We start from the raw sequence: 12,203 nt of genomic DNA on the forward strand, positions 1-12,203 counted from the left end.
TATCAAATTTATTAAATAATATTTTCTGGCCAGCTCATAAATATCTCTTAATTAAGAAATTTTCTTGCTCTTGATATCATCGGCCGATCTCTTCTTTTCAGGATAAGCTTACCAAATTTTGGTGTAAACACGGAGTGTATATCAACTGAGCCATCAGTGAACTTATTGAGGGGACCGTGCATGCTCTGTACTGTGGTCATGATCAAAGGACCAAAGGGATTATTAAAAGCACTGTGCATGCACTTCAGTAAAATTAAATTACTAAAACTAATTCATACATGATCAAGGGATCCGTATCTTCCGATCAAGCTAGAATTATCAAAACAAGTCGTTGTCATGAATGGACCTGCAGATCGAAGAATTCGCTACTATAGCCTTAATTATATTGATTTTGACATTGTTTTGACGAGGTCACAAAGGTTTCTCTCGGCAGACCCGCCTGCATGGCTGCCTGCGCTGTCTCTTTCAAGGCCTTTGCCCTTTCCCTTATTGCCACTGCTCTCGCACCGTCACCCATGACTAGCTCAATGCACCTCGCCAGCTCTGTCCCTGTCAGCACACCATCGCCGTTTCGCTCTCCTCTGACGCCGACCCCCAACTCTTCCTCGACCAAGTACATGTTCGTCGGCTGGTCAAACATGTTGGGCACGCCGACAATGGGCACGCCGGACGCCATGGCCTCCGTCGCCGAGTTCCACCCACAGTGCGAGACGAAGCACCCGATCGCCGGGTGCGACAGCACCTCCAGCTGGTTGCACCAGTCCACAACCATCCCCTGGCTCTGGCTCTCGCTCTGGGTGTCGTTCTCCAGCAGCTGGCCATGGCTGCCGCCGCCTTCGCCATCGCCGCCGTCGACACCGTCCCTGCGCACGGCCAGCAAGTATGGCCGCCCACACTGTCGTAGTCCTCCAGCGATCTCCTCCATCTGCCGCTTGGGGAGCTTCGTCACGCTCCCGAACGACACGTACACCACCGAGCTGTCCGGATGCGCCTGAAGCCACTCCATGTACCTCTTCTTGTCGTGCTCGAACAGATGGATCCGGGCGTCCGTGGCGGACCCGACCATGGGGCCGACGGCGACGACGTCCAGGTGCCGCCTCATCTCCGCGAGCGCGCTCGGCTCCAGCTCGTCGAACGTGTTCACGAGCACCTTGGGCCGCCACTGGTCCATGAACTCGAACAGCTCCCGGAACACGTCGATGAAGGCCCTGGCCCTGTCGCTGCCCGACGTGTCGGTCAGGAACGACGGCAGGCAGCCTATCCGGAGAGGGCGGCTCAGCCCGGGCACGCGCACCTCGTACGCCGGGTCCGTGGCGTGGGCGGCGACGAGCGTGTCGTGGCCGTGGAAGTAGTGGTAGCTGACGGCGAGGACGGTGGCCGGCTGGAGCCAGTACACGGCGAGAGGGATGCCGTGCTCCCGCGCGACGTCGAGCACCGGGAGCAGCACCATCGTGCACATGATGCACGTCACCGGCTGGCCGCGGCCGGCGAGGCGGGCCACGACGGCGGAGAGGCTGTCGGCGCTCGCGCGGCGCCTGCGCGCTCTGTCCTCGGCGTCCGTGGACCAGGACAACGAGCCATCGTCGAGACCGTCGGAGTAGGGGACGTAGGAGATGACCCCGTCGTCGGTGGTCTCCTCCGCCGTCGCCACCGTTGCGGCGTCCAGTGACGAAGGGAACATGCGCCGGTAGGTGACCAACGGCACGGAGAGCGTGGCCGTAATGGAGCCATCGACGCCGCCGAGCCGTGCGAGACAGCGGGCCAGGGCGCGTCCCGGGTTCACGTGGCTTTGGACGCCGTAGGCCACCACCAGGAAATGGTGGCGTCCAGCCTCGTCGTCGGCCATGGAGAGAAGTGTTCGACTGGGGGGAGTGTACAAATGCTCGATGTCCATGCCGGGATATATATCTCACTATCAGAAGACAGCAGTCTGAATTGATGGTGGATCTGTGCTCAGTTACAGTGATCTTATCTGTTCAATGATTCGTTGGATATCTTGTAGCCACGCACTACTTTGCATTGTGACGTTAGCAGTGACATCTGACATATACTACCCATGCTTGTCTTCTAGGAGTAGAAAAAGATAGGTAGCATGCAGGTTCACGGACTACCTGCTACCAATGCCAAGTGCTTGGATGTTGAGCAAGCTTCAGTCAATCACCAGCACCAAATGGGTGGCCGCCGGTGGGGCAGCCTGTAACGCCGCCCGTTCGTACCGCGCCATTATTCAGTTTATAATTGTCCTATACGAGTTGTTCGAGCGAGTAATCCTACAACCATAGCCTAGCCATAGGCCATAGCCACGCTGCCACGGCACAAGGGAGGGAGACAAGCAGCAGCACATCTGATCTGACGACAAGCAGGTCGTAGCAGGTATAGATGGTCAACGGGTCAGCCCGGCCCGGCATGGCACGGTCCGTGCCAGCACGACTCGATAGCCAACGGGCCGGCATGGCACGCCGTGTCTCCCGGGCCGTGCCTCACAGGGCCACGGGCCTAGCCTTCAGCCCAGGCACGGCCCTATGGGCCGATTTCTATGTCGGGCCGGCCCGAGAAGCACGGCCATTTTCACAGGCCGTGCCAGTCCGAGGCCCACTTAGGCCAGCCACCGCACGGGGGCCTTGGGGGAGGAGGGCGGCTGTCGGCATGCTCGAGGCCGGCGCGTTGCGCCGCGGCCGCGCGGGGAGGCGAGGAGGAGGTGGCCGCCGGGGCTAGGAGCGGCGGAGCTCCGGATCTCAGGGGAAGGAGCTGCGCAGGCGGCGCCCTCCCTCAAGCGATGGAGAGGAGATGAAGAGGGGGTGGGAGGGAGCCCGCCGTGCACTGAGGATGAGAGAGAGGGAGGCCACCACCACCGGATCTGAGGTGAGGGAGGGACGGAGGGAGAGGGAGAGGGGGATTCGCACAGGGAGGGAGGGATGGAGGATTGGGGAGGGAGGGAGGGCGCCGCCGTGCACCGAGGATGAGGGAGAGAGGGAGGCCCACCACCACCGGATCTGAGGTGAGGGAGGGACGGAGGGAGAGGGAGAGGGGGATTCGCACAGGGAGGGAGGGAGGGAGGGCGCCGCCGTGCACCAAGGATGAGGGAGAGAGGGAGGCCACCACCACCGGATCTAAGCTGAGGGGGGAGGGAGAGGGAGAGGGGGATCCGCATGGGGAGGGAGGGATGGAGGATGGGGGAGGGAGGGAGGGCGCCGCCGTGCACGGAGGATGAGGGAGAGAAGGAGGCCACCGGATTTTAGCTGAGGGAGGGAGGGAGAGGGAGAGGGAGAAAGATCTGCACGGGAAGGAGAGATGGACGACGCAGGGGCAGCCGTGGGAGGTGGCGGCGGACATCGGCATGCTCGTCCCCGAGGCAGATCCGGCCGGAGGCGGCGGCCGCGAACCCGCGTGTGGCAGGGCAGCCCGCGGGAGGTGGCGGTGGACGCCACCGAGGAGGATCCGGCCGCTTGCGTGGGGAGGAGACTGCGCGGGGCTGTGGGGAGGGGGGAGGGGAAGCCGGGATGGAGTTAGGGTTCGAGGAATCGGGGGTGGGTGCAAGTGCGAGTGCGAGCGGGAGGGGGTGCGGGGAGGCAGCAAGTCAATGCGGGGCGCGAGGAATGCGGCCAATGCGGGGCGCGGGGAGGTAGCAGGCCGGGCCGCCAGCTCTGTAGCATGCCGTGCCGTGCCGGCCCACGTGCCTAGGGTAAGACCCAGGCACGGCCTGCTCCTCCAGCCCGGACCCGCTAGCCATCAGGCCAGGCCGTGCTTGGGCCGGGAAAAAAAACGGGCCTTGAATCGGGCCGGCGGGCTCAGGCTGCATGGCAACTATGGAAGCAGGCAATGCCATCTGGTATTGACGGGATAATAAATGCAATGCAACGCATAGCAGGGCACGACGTGGTCATCAATCGTCATCAAGCTGGAAAAGGTCCGTTAATGCTTGGTCGTTAAGGTGCGATGCCAATTTCGCTTGTTTTCGTCAGTGCTTCTGCGTGCGAGGGTAGGCAAGAGTTGAGCGAGCTGGGGGTCGGTTGTCAGCTCGTGGCCGCTTCGGCGACACAGGTTCCCCATTTCAGGCAGGAAGGGGTGAGCCGATGAGCACGAGTTGTTGGGCGGTCCGATCAGACGTTGCTGTAAAAGACGGCCAACTTTTAACGAAACCGCCGGCGGCCGCACGGACACAAGCGAGCGGCCCGCGGGGTCCGATGCGATTCTTGCTGATCCGAAACGAACCAACACATGCGAGCGCAGCGCATCAGATCGGGGCGGGTGAGTGAGACGAAGAAGCCGCTTTACCGCCTGGCGAGCACGCCACCGAACGGGAAAAAAGAAATGCCACTGGACTGCACTGAGACGAGATCCAACCACCACCACTGCGCCACACACTCCGTTGTTTCTTGTTCGTTCGTTCATCCTAGATCTGGATCCCGCTCGGCGATCGCCGTCTCACCGCCACCACCAGCAAGCAGTAGGCAGCAACCAAATCGTTCGTACAAACTGTGAGATTTGCCATTGCATGATCACATCCTTTTCTCTGTCAGTGTAATGTGAAGAGTGATGTGTAAAGCTCATAGCTAGTATACATATTTTCAGGGTGGTTGTTACATCACTTCTCTCTTTTCCTTTTTTTTCTTTTCTTTTTATGACTGAGGTAATCATATTACCCGGGGTGTTCTTACAGTTCTTGCCCCCAGAAACAAAACAACAAACATATATATGCAAGAAAAAATACAAAAAAAAAATTAACAGCTGGGTGAGGAGGAGCGGTGAAAATTAGCTAGCCAAGCCAAGAAGGGAGGTGGCTGGCGGCTAATACTTTTCCGTCTCCGTGGCAAGAGAGACTGACAAGTAAAATTTACTTGCGGCGGCGGCGGCGCGTCTTCTCCCCCGACTCCTCCGTCGAGCCAGCGTCCTCCTGTCCGGAGCAGAAGGCGTCGCCGGCCCCGCCCCCTTGGATGACGAAGTGGCCGAGCGACTGGGTGCCACTGCCGGCGACGCGGTTCTCAGCTCGTGGCACAGAAACTCCCTGCTGAGCACCTGCTCCACCTCGAACTGGAAGTCGTGCACCAGCACGTCGGTGGGGCGGCCCTTGGCGGCGGTGGCGCCGGAGCGCGCCAGCACGGCGGTGGTGAAGATGGACGGCATCCGGCCGGGCGAGTTGGGGTTCCACCCGGAGGGCCCGTCGATGAGGACCACGTCCCAGGGCACGTCGTAGAGGTCGTTGGGCAGGTCGTTGATGGCGAGGCGGCACTCGGAGAAGAGCAGGTTCTGCACGGGGCGGCACTCCTTCCGCCGCGACGCCCGCGCCGCCGACAGCAGGTCACGGAAGTCGCGCACCTTGGTGGTGTAGGACACGTCGTAGGCCTCCATCCCCGGGCGCCGCGGCTCCAGGTGCTTGACGTAGAACTCGTTCTCCTCCAGGAACACCGTCCGCCCGCCGTGGTTCAGCGCCAGCCACAGCGGGGACTCCGCGCCCAGCCCGAACACCAGCAGGTTGCAGGGCGCACGCGCGCGGAGGACCGCGGAGATGGCGCGGATGTCCGTGTCCGACATCCGGTGCGTCGCGTTCGAGATGGACGCGAAGTGGACCAGCGCCTCGAACACCGGCAGCGGCAGCCCGGACCCTGACACTGACCCTGCTTGGCCGCCGCCGCCCGCGGAGCCGGAGGTGGTGGTGGTTGAGGCCGCGGCGGAGGTGGTGGTGGCATGTCATTGACTGACCCCGTGACACCCACATGTGCAAAAAAAGTCAAACAAGTGTCAAATCCGTTGCCTAGTCACACAACCTGTCACTGCCGTACGAGAGGAAAATATAAAACAAACCACTAAATTGGGCTTGCACGCAGATCGGTGTTTAAATCAGGCAATAATTTTTTTTATGTTACATTGAGATGTTATAAGGGAGTGTTCGGATAGTAATAATAAAATAAATTATAGAAGTCCTTAATAATCTACGAGATGAATTTATTAAGCCTAATTAATCCGTCATTAGCATATGTTTACTGTAGCACCACATTGTCAAATCATAGACTAATTAGACTTAAAAAATTTATCTCGCAAAGTAGTCACAATCTGTGCAATTAGTTATTTTTAGTCTATATTTAATACTCCATACATGTGTCCAAATATCCAATGTGATAGGGAGTAAACTTTAAGGGAGAAACTAAACCAGGTCTAATTGAAACAATGAAACACCTCAGAATGCAAGCAGACTCGTGAGTTCTGAAATGAGTCGACAATGCAGATGGATAAACTAAACTGAATTGAACCAAGACAACCTTGTGGGGTTGGAAGCTTGATAGAGTAGTGGCGAAACATTGAGCTCACCTAACATGGACTAGGGGGACTGGCAACTCAACGATACCATAGGGAAAAAAAATCTTGTGTCATCACTTGTGGTATCTCTTGATCTCAAGTACTTTGTGTCATTTACCTTCTTAGACTTGAATTGAATGCCTCTCACCCTAGGTTGCAAATCCCACTAGCTAGGAAGTTCTTATTAGGGCTCACTTGTGTTACTAATCATAATTGCGTAGTGTCTTTGATTTTTAGTGGTCACCATGTATTCACTACTCCCATCTGGTCGGTTTCTTAGATACTACAATCTTGCCTTCAAGGTTGATGTTAATGAGATTACCAAAAAGGAGAAGAAGGGCAACAAAGATCGTTGTGCCTTCATCAATATCAAGTGATTAAGATGAAGACTTTGTCCTTCTCGTGGAGAAGACTCAGCGCATGCTCTCCAAGGCAAGTTCAGGGGAGAAGAAAAAAATGCTAATAATGTTAGCTATAGAAATTTAAGTATTTGTATCCCTTACCTAACAAGCACAAGATCATGATAAGGGCTAGGAATGATGAAAGTGAAGAAGAGGGGAAGGCCAAGAAGCCACAAAGACGATGACAACTAAAAGGACGATGACAACAAAAAAGGAGATTATAACAAGAGCCTTGTTACCGAGTGGGTGTCTGAGTCACGTGAACATTCAAGATCAAGTGAAGAGTACATGACTCCATTCCACTACCAATATTTATCGTGTGGCTTATGGCGAAAGGGGTGAGGTGATGAGAGTGATGATGATTTCTCTCCTAGTGACCTAAACTAAATTGAATGACTAGACATCCATCAACAAGAAACAAAAGAGCAAGATCAAACAACTTGAAAACTCAAATGGGAAGAAACAAAACAGCAAGGTCAGACAACTTGAGAACTCAAATGGGAACACATTAGTGCTATTTTTCAATATGCTTGCAAAGCACAACTAGGGTAAAGAGCCAAGTGAGCAAGTACTCCGAGTTACTTGCCAAGTACATTGATTTGCTCAAGAAGCTTGATGAGATAGTTGTGGATAGAAATCATACTAAGGATAGCTACACTACCCCAGTTCTTCACATTACTATCGGTTCAAAACCCCCCTTCACTATCGGATTTTGAACCGATAGTGGCATACCGGCAGTGATGAGAGGGGCTCATCACTACCGGTTAAAAAAATGGCAGTGATGTGGTTTTCTGGAAATCCAAAAAACAGGCTGAAAAATAGGAAAAAATAATTCTAGGAGAGGCCCCACTGGACAACCATACGGTCACCCGTCACAAGTCACGCAATTTTTTACGCGAAAAACGCTCGCTTCACGGCCATCGGCGCTCAAACTCCCAACCTCCTGCTTCGCATGTTCATTCCCTAACCACTCCACCTATAAGAAGCTTGTGTCTGAAAGGATCAAGATACCCAAGAGGGGGTGAATTGGGCTAATTCTAAAATTCTTGCGATAATTAAGCCCTATACTTAGCCTATTTCACCCTCTTGTGCCTAAAAGTGTTTCTATTATTCTACCACATAAAAGTTTTGCACCATAGGTTCCAATCCTACTCTAGCATGGCAATTCTAAGAATGTAAAGACATAAATTGAATTGCTCAAATGTAAACGCTCAAAGTAAAGAGAGAGAGAGGAACGCAACAATGTTTTTCTGAGATATCAGAGAGTCATCACTCCCCATTAGTCCTCATTGGAGCACCCGCACAAGGGTGTAGTTCCCCCTTGATCCACGCAAGGATCAAGTGCTCTCTACGGGCTGATTCTTTAACACTTTTTCACAGTGAATCACCCATAACCACTCACACCATGATTTGGGCTATCCACAAGCTCACCGAATGATCACCAAGCTTTCAATCACCACCGAGCCGTCTAGGTGATGGTGATCACCAAGAGTAACAAGCACTAACTCCCACTTGACCCAACCAAGCCTAATGAGAAGAGTGGATGCACACTTGCTACTCTCTATGCACCAATGAGGTCCTTAATCTTGGATTAGCAAATCTCAATAGCCCCACTAGGCTCTTGCTCTCCCTTGCAAACCAAATGGTTTTCTTAGCTGAATAAATGGGGCAAGAGATCCTCAATACACGAGATGGAGGGGTATAAATATCCCCAAGGGATGGAACTAGCCGTTGACCCTCCACTCAGCTTTTTCGGGGTCACCGGATAGCAAGGTGGCACACCGCCACCCCCTGTCTAGTGCCACCCCAACGGCTACTTTTCAAAGTGACCATTGTAGGGCTGGCACCACCACACCCTAGGCGGTGCACCGCCACTACAATGGCAGTGATCGAGCCACCAAAACCCCTCTCTGGATAATTGTAGCGGTGGCACCGCCACCCCTAAGGCGGTGCCCTGTTCGGTGCCACTCCATGCAAAGACACCGAGAACCACAGCCTCTAGAAAATCATGGCAGCAGCACCGCCACCCTCGGGGCGGTGCCCTATCTGGTGCCACCCTGTGCTCCGACCAAGATGGGCAACCTCTAGATAAATAGGGCGGTGGAACCACCACCCCCTAGGCGGTGCACGGCCACACCCATGGAGGTGACTAGGGCGGTGCACACCGCCCTACCCGCTGCCACCAGCGCTGCAAACATCCAATTCAATCGCCGTTTTGAATCGCTTTCCAACTTCCGTTAATCTTAGGCTTCCTTTGAGCTACCTAGCACTAGATTTAACAAATGTGCACTATATTCTTCTCACTAGACATGCCGAGGTCAAGCTACCCATCCATGCCCCCTGTTATAGTACAGCCAAAGGAAAAACAAAGTCCTACAACTAATCTAAGTGTCTCTCAACACCAAACGACACTTAGAACTAGTCTGTCATTAACCTTGTCGTCCATCCTTTGAAAATCGAAACGATTTCCATCGATAGGGCATGAAAACCATAATTGCCCAATCAATCACCATTACCATGACCTAACTCAATTTGCCTCTGCAAAACACACGTTAGTCATAGTAATCATGTGTCGTCATTAATCATCGAAACCCAACTAGGGGCCTAGATGCTTTCAATCTCCCCCTTTTCGTGATTGATGACAACACAACCTCGAGTATGTGTAAAAAAGAGATTAGAGGTTTTCAACCGCTTGGTTTGTATGAACTTGTGGCAATAAGGGCAAAGGGGGTTAGAACAAGTTCATGCATACCAAGTCCACAATAGGTACTCAATATATAAAAATTAAGTGCAAGTACAAGAAAGTAAATGCTCATTTAACATCGGAGTAAGGTGGAAGCATAGTAAACGAGCAACACAATTGAGACATGATATATAAATAAAACAAGAAGTCAACATGTCTCCCAAGGTACCACACATGTAAACACACATATAATATAATGCATAGCGGAAATGTAAACATGCATGCAACAAAATATGGGAGTAGCATACAAAGATATCAAATCTCTCTTATAAGCTCTCCCCCTATCTCACATATTCTCCCCCTCTCCCCCTTTGCATCAAGCACCAAAACCTAAGGGTCCTGAAGTGGGGTAGGAGCAGTAGTGCCAGGTGCAGAGGTGCGTAGTGTAATCTTGAACTAGTCGTAGTCAAAGTCTAAACCAGAACTCTGTCTCTCTAGCTGACCGACGAGCGCTGTAGCTGCAACTGTCACTGGCACTATCACTAGAGCCTCTGAAGTAACAAGTAGAGGAGGTTGACTCACTGGTACTACCTGCTGCTGTGGGTCAGACGAGGCAACTGAGAAAGGAAGTGTGTCGCTGGTGCCTGTCTGAGGTGGGGTTGTGGGTAGCATAGGAGCTAGAGTAGATGGGACTACCTATGAGGACTCTCCTATGACCTGGCTGTGTGTGGCAGAGAGTGTCTGAGAAATCTGAGCTGTTGTAGTCACCACGATCACCGACGGTGTCTATGTAGCTGTGAGTGGGAAAGGCTGAGACATGCCGGTAATCCTCGGATCCACACCCTAATCTGTTGGAGAGGAGAAGTCAAGTGTCATGGGATGGATCAGAGACACCTGAGGAAAGGTCTAAAACTAAAGTATGTTGTACTATATATCTAGGGCTAGGGAAACCTGCTGAACCGGTGCAGGAGCTGCTATCTAGACTGGAGGCGGTGGAGGTGAGATCCCTATCTGCTGTAGAATATGCTCGAAGTAGTGGAAGTGTTACGCCTCACTAGCAATCATTCGCTCCTAAAAGGAATTTAGTCGAGCCTAGATGTTCTCAAACAATGTAAGTGTCGATAGAATATCATCGGCAGTCCTCCGAGGGGTATCCCACGAAGGTAGATTGATCGGTAGAGGTGTGCGTAATCAAGAACAAGAAGGCAACAGAGACAAAAGAGTTAGATAGGTTTGGGCCATCAGCTCGACGTAATACCCTACTCATGTGGTCTGTTGGTTTGTATTAACTATTGTATGATATTGCGTTTGTTTTGAGGGGGTCCCCTACCCGCCTTATATAGCTAGGGGTGGGGTTACAAGTCAGTTAGATCTAGGAGATAACCGGTAAGTAATAATAGATTATAGGAACCATGGGATCGAACATATCCTAACAGATCTTGTAGTATCTTTAGGATATCATTCTTGATGTCTTGCGGTACACATCGAGTAGTGTCGTGCACCATAGGTCTTCATCTTGTGGGCTGGATCACCCCTAGGAGCGTAGCCCATGTAGTCCACCATGGGTATTCGGGGTTGTACTCCCCACAGCTAGTCCCCAAGCGCCTTTGTATTCGCTGTGCAACGCCGTCTTGAGCTTGTCCGAGTAGGTGTGAACAAAGCCAAGCAGTCAGACTCATAGTCCGACAACCCTAATGAGTCGCCGAATAGTTGTGGACCGTAGCCAACCAGCTTAACTGTTCGACCGAGCACGAGCTTTCCCAAGTAAGGCTTGCTAGAAGGATGTAAGGAGCTCAAGTTCAAAATTAAAAATTTCCTCGCTGTGAACCAAGTGTGCCCACTTAGAGTTCGACCATGAGAAAGGGAGGTAATCTTCTTCAACTTCAGGAGGCACGGAGTCTTCCAGATTAAAGAAAACACATTCACCACAAGGTGAAGTGTGCCCACTTAGTCCCTGAGCCTGATAGTAGCTGACGTGGTCACGTGGTGCTAGGGTCCAGAAAGTAGAAGAAAGGCAAAAGACTAGCCGAGCAGGTAACCAGTCCATGGGCCAAGCCCTAAAATGAAAAGCGCACATTCACCGCAAGGTGAAGTGTGCCCACTTAGTCCCCGAGCCTGATAGTAGGTGATGTGGTCACGTGGTGCCAGGGTTAGAAACATTGGTAACCAAAAAAGTCCCCAGTATGGTGAGAGACCAAATCATAATGATGACGTAGTCCCCGAGCCACAAGTGGAGATCTCGAATAAATAAAGAAGCGTCGATTACTCAAATCATGGAGAAAAGCCAGAGTAATGGTAGTACAATGGAAATTACTGAGCCTTGATAGCATTGCAGAGAAGTCGGCGAATATTCGGTGTGTAGTACCAAGTTGCGTCGAAGAATAGGCGATATGGGCCGAAGTTGCGCGAAAGCCCAGATAACGGCCCACTATGCCGCTTTGGGGAATTCGGAAGGGTGCAAATCAGTATGGTGTGGTTTTCCAAAAACCCTTGAATGCGAAAAGGTTGGGTGTCTTTATAACTGCATCGCCGCACTCCGCGCTCATGCCTCTACCACTCTGCCATTTCGTCTTCCTCCTCGTCCTCGCGCTCCCTAATTCACATTCACACACGCTCAACTGCTAGGGCTAGAAAGTTTGCGTAAAGGAACCAGTTCCGATCCAGATCCAAGGGATGGCACCAATGAGGGGAGGTGGTAACCCAAAGAAGGTAGCCGTCGAGGCGAGCCATGACAAGGAGTGGGTACCATCACTCATGGGGGAGATGGAGCTCAACGAGATGGTGGAGGCGGCCATTCTTCTAGACTGTGTCACCGCTAGATGGCG

The 12,203-nt window shown here is 52.8% G+C and overlaps 2 pseudogenes; both read right to left on the reverse strand.

Annotated features, from left to right (window-relative positions):
• Window positions 1-355: 355 nt before the first annotated feature.
• Window positions 356-1,977, reverse strand: LOC136481444 (cyanidin 3-O-rutinoside 5-O-glucosyltransferase-like; annotated as a pseudogene).
• A 2,612-nt stretch (window positions 1,978-4,589) lies between these two features.
• Window positions 4,590-5,664, reverse strand: LOC136481445 (protein IRX15-LIKE-like; annotated as a pseudogene).
• Between the last annotated feature and the right edge of the window lie 6,539 nt (window positions 5,665-12,203).

Source organism: Miscanthus floridulus, chromosome 9 (assembly GCF_019320115.1).
Source record: "Miscanthus floridulus cultivar M001 chromosome 9, ASM1932011v1, whole genome shotgun sequence".
NCBI classification, from domain to species: domain Eukaryota; kingdom Viridiplantae; phylum Streptophyta; class Magnoliopsida; order Poales; family Poaceae; genus Miscanthus; species Miscanthus floridulus.